The sequence below is a fragment of the Cottoperca gobio genome, chromosome 17, assembly GCF_900634415.1.
Source record: "Cottoperca gobio chromosome 17, fCotGob3.1, whole genome shotgun sequence".
In the NCBI taxonomy this organism is placed as follows: domain Eukaryota; kingdom Metazoa; phylum Chordata; class Actinopteri; order Perciformes; family Bovichtidae; genus Cottoperca; species Cottoperca gobio.
This window is the reverse complement of record NC_041371.1, coordinates 8,016,327-8,026,018: the sequence shown is the minus strand read 5'-3', so window position 1 is coordinate 8,026,018 and position 9,692 is coordinate 8,016,327.

Here is a 9,692-nt window from a genome sequence, read left to right as displayed (position 1 = left end):
AACTGCTTCCTGAAAGAGTGTTTCGTCTTTTTCTTCTCCGTTTGAATCACAATCCTTCTAGGTCAGCCCAAGACAGTATGTATAATGTAAGACTTATATCCTCAACAAAATCGCAAAAGTAACTGAAAATTGAGCATTTTTGCTTTGGCTGCTAACTTATATAATGTCTTATTTTATTATAAAGTCACCACCGAAGCTAACTAAACTGTGTTTAAGCTTAAATGTAACCCTTTATGATCAGCACAGCAGCTAATATAACCTTTTGCTCCCTTTCTTTACTTGTGAAATATGACTTTAACTCAGTTCTGGACCGATACTGAATATATTTTGCGGTGCTATTTCTGGCTGAAGCGTCCTGGCAGCAGGAAAAGTTGAGTCCACATTGTAATCCTCTGGCAGCCTGAAAGCAGCACCATTTCATGTCTGACCACACCGAGCCACACTGCGCACTGTCAGCATCATGACCTTGGGCTCTCCATGGGCTTGGCTGCGACTGATTGAGGATACTGATTCTTCCGAGAATAGTGTGTGTGTATGTGTGTGTGTTTGCGTGTGCGCGAGCATGATGTGCCAACTACCACATCAGTGTGCCAGCTGGACAGTGGCAGTGAGACCTGTAGCTGTACCACCAAAAACACAGACACACACATGCTTACACACACACACACACACACACACACACACACACACACACACACACACACACACACACACACACACACACACACACACACAAACACACACAGGCACATGCTGGCATGCTAGTGCCGTCTCCACTGCCAGTCATGCAGATTTGATATCATGTAATAGGAAGAACAGTCAAAATCATGCCAAAAACAGCATCTAGGGAAATACACACACATTTGCATGGTCGGTAGAGCCAGTACCCAACACAGCTTTACTGTGGCTGCTGTCCCTAGATTACTTGGAATAGATTAATTCCAGATTAATAGGATGATGATAATCAAGGATTACGTTCACATAATTGGCAACTGAAGAACAGTACATGTGATTAAAAACAACACACGATTTTTTTCCTCTCCTTTTTCTTTGAATGAGGAAGTTTTCTGCTTAGTTTGTTGCTATAAGGTCTCTCAAATGCGCCCAATATTGGCAGACATAATTGCATTTCTACATACTAATAATGTTCACTGTATTTACAGAAATGTATGTATTTTGCTATTCTCTAGTAACAGGAAATGATCAAAGCTGATGTTAAGCAATCTTAGAGCCACTAAGTGTAAAATACTAAGTAAAAATTCTTAATTTTGGTGCCCAGACGTAGACTGCAGCACTCGTCTTTTCTACGAACGAACGCATACAATATATTATGTGAATCATTTTGAAAGTAGCTATTATAATTAGATAGAAATTCAACGCATGGATATTTGTTCTTGGTGCAGTCTCACCCCCATCTGCAGTTTTCTTTTAAATTCCAGCTGTGAGTATCCTCTTCATTTTCTTAATTAATAGCAGTGTAGGAAAATGGTGTCATCAACATCACATCTGCCAGGCTTAAGTATAACATTACACACTTATATTTTTGACTATAGTTTGTACACATATTATGGCTTTTATGCATATTCAACCATTGTTGGTGGAGTTTCAGTCGGAACCATTATCCCTGGAGCAAACGCTCCCTGTAGGCTACTGCTAGCTACAGTAGCAACTCATTGTCTCATAATGGGCTAGTGTCGAAATTTTTAGCAGAAACTTTAATTAATTAAAACAACTTCATCATTTTTCATTGGTTATTCCATCCAGCCATTACTCTGGCTCCAGCTCCTGTTCATTTAATTGATCGTTAGAAATTGTTATATACTGCTGGAGTACTGGAAAGGTATGCTATAGTAAAAAAGAAAACATAACTCTAAACCGTATCTTCCACTATACTTTCATACATTGGCCGGTAACTATAATGAAAGAGGTTTTAAATTGCATTCTGTGGTATTAAAAGGTCTTTTAAAAGTCATAAAATGTGGATTTCTTAACAGATTCTCAGTTTTATTACACAGAATATTAACGGCTGTTGTGAATGTGTTACATTTATGAAGTAATTGAGGCAACTACACTCTATATTATTCCTGGTTTATGGGCTCCAGCAATATCAATTTCTCTGGATATTTTATTAGATGACAGCCTGTGGGACAAAGCACATCAGAGAACTGACAGTTACAGTAACAGTGTTTTACTGGTGTTGTGTTGCCATGGAGTCTGTATCTGCCCCCCCTTCGCTTTGTGTTTCCGTTGTTATCTTCCTCTGTGTGTTCAGCACTTTTATTCCTCTCCTTTCTCTGTCTGTGTCTCTCCATCCTCCCTCTGCTGTCCTTCTTTCTCTCATACAGTATCCTCCCTTCCTTTCTCTCTCTCTCTTATGCCTTCTTTGTCTCACTTTCACACTCCCTGTTTCTCTTGCGATACGGATGCGATGTCGTTGTTACATGCATTCTCCATCTGTCTCATGTCCCCCCCCCGCCCCCCGCCCCCCCTTACTTCCAACCTCTTCCGTCTCAGATCCAAAAAGCACATGGGTGAACATACTGTGCACATGGATTCGAGCCATTAAGTGCTCTTTGTCTTGCTTGTTTGGGTAATGATCCACAACACTATCGAGCAGAACATTGAGTTGTACTTCAGTAAACGCTGATGAAAGTACTCAATGGGATAAACACTAAAAACTAAAGCATTTCCCCCCCCCCAGAACCTCAGTACTTGTGTTTCATGCTATAATTGCTTTCGTCAGCTTGATATTCACTCTCATTAATTACACTTCTTGTTAAGGCCTGTTTGTGTACACACAGGATGTTTGTTGTGCGTTATATCAGAAAATAAAAAAGACTTTATTTGGCTGCGAGTGTCTGAACATGAGAACAAAACAAATCCAAGAGGAAATAAGAAATAATTGTTTTTAGTACCCTTTACTGTAGTTAAAGGACCACAGCAAGTTGCCTTATAGTTGATTAACTCGTCTGAATGAATCCTGTTTCTACAAAGCACAACTTGTTTAGGCACCACTTGCCGTTAGCGGCACATTTTTTACAAGAATATTAAGCTCTGTGGATGTTTCTTACCGAAATGCACCTTGGGAGTCGGGGTTGACTTCTCTCCTCAGGTCTTAATCTACACAGTATTTTCTAACACGGTTGATCGAATACATCGGGAGAGAGTCACGCAATCAAAACCTCCGAAGTGCTCCAACTGTCCTTCACTGAACATCGTCTGAGCAGAAATTGAACGGAAATAATCCTCCCACATTGCAAGCTCTATTTCTTATCTATTGACTTTGTGAGATATTTATGCCATGTCGTCACGGCTGGTTGGCATTACATCATACCATAAGTTTCTCTTTCACTTCCGAGAAGTCTTTTTTTTTAAAGTTCAGTTTATTTCACAGCACAGAGTACAATTTCAACACTTTTTCTTGTCAAGGTTATGTTATGTTATTATTCAGTCCTTGAAGAGTTCAGTTGGACTAAAACGCTCTCTGTTGTGCTCTCAAGAAAACCGCAGTAACCTTTTTTTAATTTCTTTTTTTTTATCCAAGATCCGACCCATTTAACACCCTTTTTCATAACGTTCATGTTTCCTTTTGTCGTCTGGGTTTTGTTTGCCAGCAACGTGGCTCGTGACAACAAAGCTGTCAGTTCATGAATATCGCCACGTTCTTGGCAACCTTTTGTGCTCGCTGATTGTGAGCTGTGAATACACCAACGTTAACCCTTTATCGCTTCCTTTTCAGCACACGCAGACACACACACACACACACACACACACACACACACACAGGGTGGCATGCATGAATACACCACCGCACGAACGGATGACGAGATGTTTTGCGTGTCGAGGAGATTCCTAAATACCATTAATCCTCTGATCCAGGAAATTCACACAAACACACACACATGCGTACATGCAGACCCAGAAACACAGTTTCAGAGCTGAACACGGCCTTTTGCCACTTTCAGAGGAGAGATCCACAACGAGGACTCTTGACCAGACAACTGGAGGATGAGGACAGAAGCAGAAACACATAGTTGCTTCACTTGAAGACTTCCCTTTTTTCTCAATCCCTATTTCCATCATATCTCCTTTTCTCCCTTTTACCTCACTCTCTTTATTTCTCTTTCTCCCCTTTGCTGGAAGAATACCAATTACAGTCCACAGTATGTAGAGGCCCTTGTAAATGATTGAAAGAGAGAGAATGGGAGGAGAAAGTGAGAGTGGAAGGACTAATGAGATTCAAAGAGCTGAAAGTCTCCATTGTCACAGAGTCTGTGTCAGTGGCAGGCAGGAGGAAAGGAACAGCCTCTGCCTCCCTCTTTTTCTTCTCCTTTCACTTTCTTTTCTCTCGATTTCTTTTTTTTTTTCTCCCCCTCCCTTTTATTCACTTTCTGTAACTCTCATTTCTCCCGTCATCCTGAAGCCAAAGAACCAAACTCAATTATAAACTCTCTCCGTACAATCTGAGCCTGCTTCAGTTGTCACTTAAGTAACATGAAGTCTCAGACCAGACCTGCTGATTAACAACCAGCCTGTCGTGTAGTTTATGTGGTCAGATGGCCCGACCAGTGACTCTGTGAGGACTCACGGTGTTATGTTAACAGATTCACACTTTTTCTATCTATTCAAACTGAACTCCAAGCACATGTGTAGGAAGATTTTTTTGTTGGTGTTGATTTAGCATTCAGTTCATGTGCATGGAGATGTAATAGCGGTGAGAAATGAAAGATTTGATTGCAATCACTGAGCAAAGACATCATTTCAAAGTTTGCGTTGTTGTTTGCAAAGCATGATTTTATGCAAAGCAAACAGTAACTCACAAGATGATGCCCCTTCCCCCCGATACCGTGAAAACGTGAGCTTAATGTGTGGACTTTATTTAAGTTTCAAACCTTATACAGGCTGATTGTAGACTTGATGACTCATACTTGCTAAACAATGTAAAAGTCGTTGCTCTTAAAAGCGTGCATCTCCAATTCAGCATTGCACTTTTGACAGGCAAAAAGTATCAATTTGTTTAAGCAGAACCAGAGATGTTTTTTATTCCATGCGTTCTTTGAAACGTCGAAAGTTGGTTCCTACATTACCCATAATGCCACATGACCCCGACAGTTTGGTGTGTTATGTTAGCAGCGGCTAATGTAGCCTCGAGCCGCTCGCCTCAAGCAGAGATGAGGAGCGGGCTACAGAGGTTTGGTAAACTTGCTTCTATCTAACTCAACACCACCAGATTATTTTTTTAATTTTCAAACTTGGAGTCCTTAGCTTCAACTGTCACCGACTCAAGTGACATTACCTCAGGCATTACCATTTGCGTAGCTCCTCTGGAGCCACATAACACTGTATACAACTTCATTTCACATAGCCAATAGTGTAGAAAGACTTAAATGTGTAAAATCGTAATTTAATTAATCATCAAAATGAAAACATCCCAAATATTTGTCGGTTAAACTTTAAAAAATAAGATATTTAATAAATTGGGCTCAAAGTAATGTGATTTGTTGTTATTTTATTGATAATATAAATAATTAAGGAATTGGAAAATTGACATTCTGTCATTTTCGTCTGATTTCACTGTGGATTTGTCGAGCACCATGAATTAGAATTTGAGGTTTTCACTGATCCAATAATCCACCCTGTATGAACCTAATCTAAAATGGATGCCTGAAAAACCTACCTGAGGCAACCAAAATCATTTTTTAACAGGAGTCCCCTCCTGAAAGGGGCCTGAGGATTATGAGACCCAAAATACAAAATATGGTTAAACCAAATAGCGAGAGAACATCAACAGTTGGCAGCAGCAGGAAGCTGATTGACGCACAGACCCGATATCTGCGGCAATAGAATGGAGTCCGACCCAAAACAGATTAGACTGAATATAATTTGGTCCTGGCCCTACTTACGTCTTGGGTCAAGTCTTTCTTACCAGTAACCTGGTGGACCCCTTAAATGGCCTCCACATGAATCTCACGTTCAGAACCACTGGCCTAGTGGAGTGTGAGCATGATGGGAAGGGAGGTGTGTAAGTTGTGTCTTTAATATTTCAGTGATCTTTCAGCTTTGATATATAAATGATGTGTTGAGAAGGGCAGAACAAATCAAACAAACCGAGACAGGAAGAGAGAGAGAGAGAGAGAGAGAAACAAAGAACACCACAATTGGATGTCACACAAAACCCTCAAAACCAACAAAACTTCTTCTCAAGCACTGCCTCGGGTCCGCTATGTGTTCTGTTATGGCACTTGTGCTACTAACCTAATAGCTCAAAGATTTGGTTAATTATTATTGTGGGGGAGGACATTTGGTGTGTGTGTGTTTAGAGTGTATATTACTTGCAGACAAAGCAGTGATGTATCCCCCAAAGTGCAGTGGCTGTCCCAGATAGAGCGATCAAGCAGTGTGATTATAATGTATTACTGTAATATTACCAAATAGATAAGTAGGAGATATTGTGTGTGTGTGTGTGTGTAATAATTGCAGTGCCTTCATTTATCACTTCTTTCTCCACCAACAATAGCTCAAACCCACATTCTCGCTCTTTTCTTACACGCACGATTCCTCCCCGTCTCTCTCACACACACTTTGTATTATTCATGTATTCTGTCAGAGTAAAGAGGATGATGTCGGTGTTTATTTTTAGAAGGTTCCTTGACTCACGTCACCAGACTGTTAGGAAGCTCACTGGCCTCGTACATGACACCATCTTTTTTTTTAACAACATGCGTGCAAATTGATCGAAGCAGCGAATGTGAAGCACTTTACTTTTTGAGTAGTTAATCATTTCTCGTCAGTTGGTCTGAACTTTTCATCGTCCACAAAATCTAGATCCTTTTGTGTCTATCCTACAAGACAGAAGATTTCTGGGTCGGCTGCCAAACAGCACTGATGAAAATATTGAAAGCAATATATTGTCTGTGCATTAAATACAGAGCTGGAGTCAGAAGGCGATTATCTTAGCTTAGCATAAAGACTGCGAGCAGGGAGAAACCGCTAGCAAAACAGAATGCCATTGTGAGGCTCTACTGGGAGTTATGTGCTGTAGCTGTCTTGAAGAACCGTTTATCCATCCACCTTCTGTGAAGTCTCCGCCGGTTGCCTGGAAGTCAAAATAAAATCAAATCAAATTTATTTGTATAGCCCAATATCACAAATTACAGATTTGTCTCAGTGTGCTTTGCAGACTGTACAGGTTACGACACCCTCTGTCCTTAGACCCTCGCATCGCACAAGGAAAAACTTCCTAAAAGAAACCCCAAAATTAAAGGGGGAAAAATGGAAGAAACCTCAGGGAGAGCAACTGAGGAGGGATCCCTCTCCCAGGACGGACAGACGTGCAATAGATGTCGTATGTACAGGATAAACAACATAGTACAAATACAACATTTGACAGAAATTATGTTGTGTTGAAAAAGAGAAAGTTTGGATGAATCCAGGAAAATGTCAAAAGGCTTCCCGGTGTCCAGCAGGACCAGGGCAGCAGGCCAGCCATGATTCATGATCCTGACGTAAACTTTATCAGTGGCAACCTGCCACATGAGACACAGAAACTCTGGGGGTGATGAGTTAGTAACATACATTTACATAAATGCATACAGATAGAGAGGGAGAAGAAGAGAGGGAGGGGAGGAGAGAGGAAGAGAAGGAAGAGAGCAGGGAGGTGTCCCCCGGCAGTCTAAGCCTATAGCAGCATAACTAGGGGCTGATCCAAGGCAAACCTGAGCCAGCCCTAACTATAAGCTTTGTCCAAAAGGAAAGTCTTTAGCCTACTCTTAAATGTGGAGAGTGTGTCTGCCTCCCGAACACAAACTGGAAGCTGGTTCCACTGGAGAGGAGCTTGATAGCTGAAGGCTCTGGCTCCCATTGTACTCTTAGAGACTCTAGGAACTACAAGTAACCCTGCAGTCTGGGAGCGCAATGCTCTAGTTGGTTTATAAGGTACTATGAGATCTTTAAGATATGCTGAAGCCTGACCATTAATTGCTTTGTAAGTCAGGAGAAGGATTTTGAATTCTGCATTTTGGATCAACTGACGAGTCTTAAGCGACTTTTTGGGACAACCTGATAACAATGAGTTGCAGTAATCCAGCCTTGAAGTCATTGCATCCAGCTGCTTTTTGACAAGAAAAAGATCCAGCACATAAGTGTCATTTAGTGAATTGTAGGGGTGCTGGTACTGTAAGGATATTTCTTTTACTTTAGATAAAGCCAGGCTAGCTAGTTTCCTGCAGCTTCCAGTCTTTGTGCTAAGCAAAGCCTCTGGCTTTAGCTCAATACTGATCGCACAGACATGACAGTGGCATCAATCTTTTCATCCTAACTCTTGGCAAATGTCAAACTATTCCTTTTGAAATGACTGACGTTCTGGCAGGTAACTCAAGCATTGGATGTCAGAGCTCTTCAATAGCACTTGAATGCTCCAACCTATGCAAATTTAAAGTGTCAATATTGTAAATATTCTGGGCCTCTAACACTGCGTGGTTATCAGTTTCATTCACACTTGACATGTCATTCACACTTGCTCATAAGTGTCATGTTAGATTGTATTGCAGCCATGTTGTTGCCTATGTATTGGGATAGTGCAGGGGTCGGGAACCTTTTTGGCTGGGAGAGCCATTAAAGGCAAATATTTTTTTTATGTATTTCCTTGAGAGCCATATAAATTTGAATGCAACTTTATGCGTGCATTTTTTAAGAATAACACGTCTCCGAGTACTAATAGAGATATCAGTGTTGCATTGAACAGGAGCTCTTTTCTTAAATAAACTAAACGCTTACGTTATTTATCTAATTTATGTGCACGTTTCAGTGTTTACTGCACGGGTGTCAAACTCAAGGCAATTATATCCGGCCCGCGAGAAGATGTCATATGTCTGTCATAACTGGCCCGCCGGTTTTGATAATTAAATCAATGCATGGCACAACCACGGGGAAAGACATTAGAGGAATAATCTAAATATGTGAATGGAATGAAAGTTTTTGGAAAGCAAAGGGAAACACACCACAGATCTCTGGGACGATGTGAGCTGGACTGTTTGTGCGACATAACGAAGCATCGCACTGTTAAACCTGCAGCTTCAGGGCCGTGTGATCACAGACATGTGTGATGCAGTGAGAGCTTTCTAAGCCGAGCTTTCTGTGGGAGACTCTGATGCAGAAGGAAACTTTGGTCACTGCGTGTTTCCAAACACTGACAAACATCTCCACCGCTGTGTTGCCGACAGCATTCTGCTGATCAACTGAGAGCATTTGCCGACTTTGCAGCTCAGAAATTTTAATTGAACTGCTCAGCAATCCGTCTGCAGTTGACTTAAATATGTTCCATATCTTTTTGCACTTTATGTGTACCCTGTTCAATAAATGTGGACCGTGTTTGGCCCTCGACGTAGTCCCAGTTTTTAATGTTGGCCTTCTGTGAATGAGTTTGACCCCCCCCCCCGGTCTACTGCTTGCTTTGCGCAGTCTCGCGACGGGCGGGGCTGCGCCCCCTACACACACACACACACACACACATGCACACACACACACACACACACACAGCGGAGGAAAGGAGAGGGGAGAACTAAAAACAAATCCGCTGCTAAATGTTTTACTTTAAAATGGCACAGTATAATTATTTATTACTTGTTAAGTTAAAAAATGTCAGCTCAAAATTGTCTGCGAGCCATATCGCGTTATCGAAAGAGCCATATATG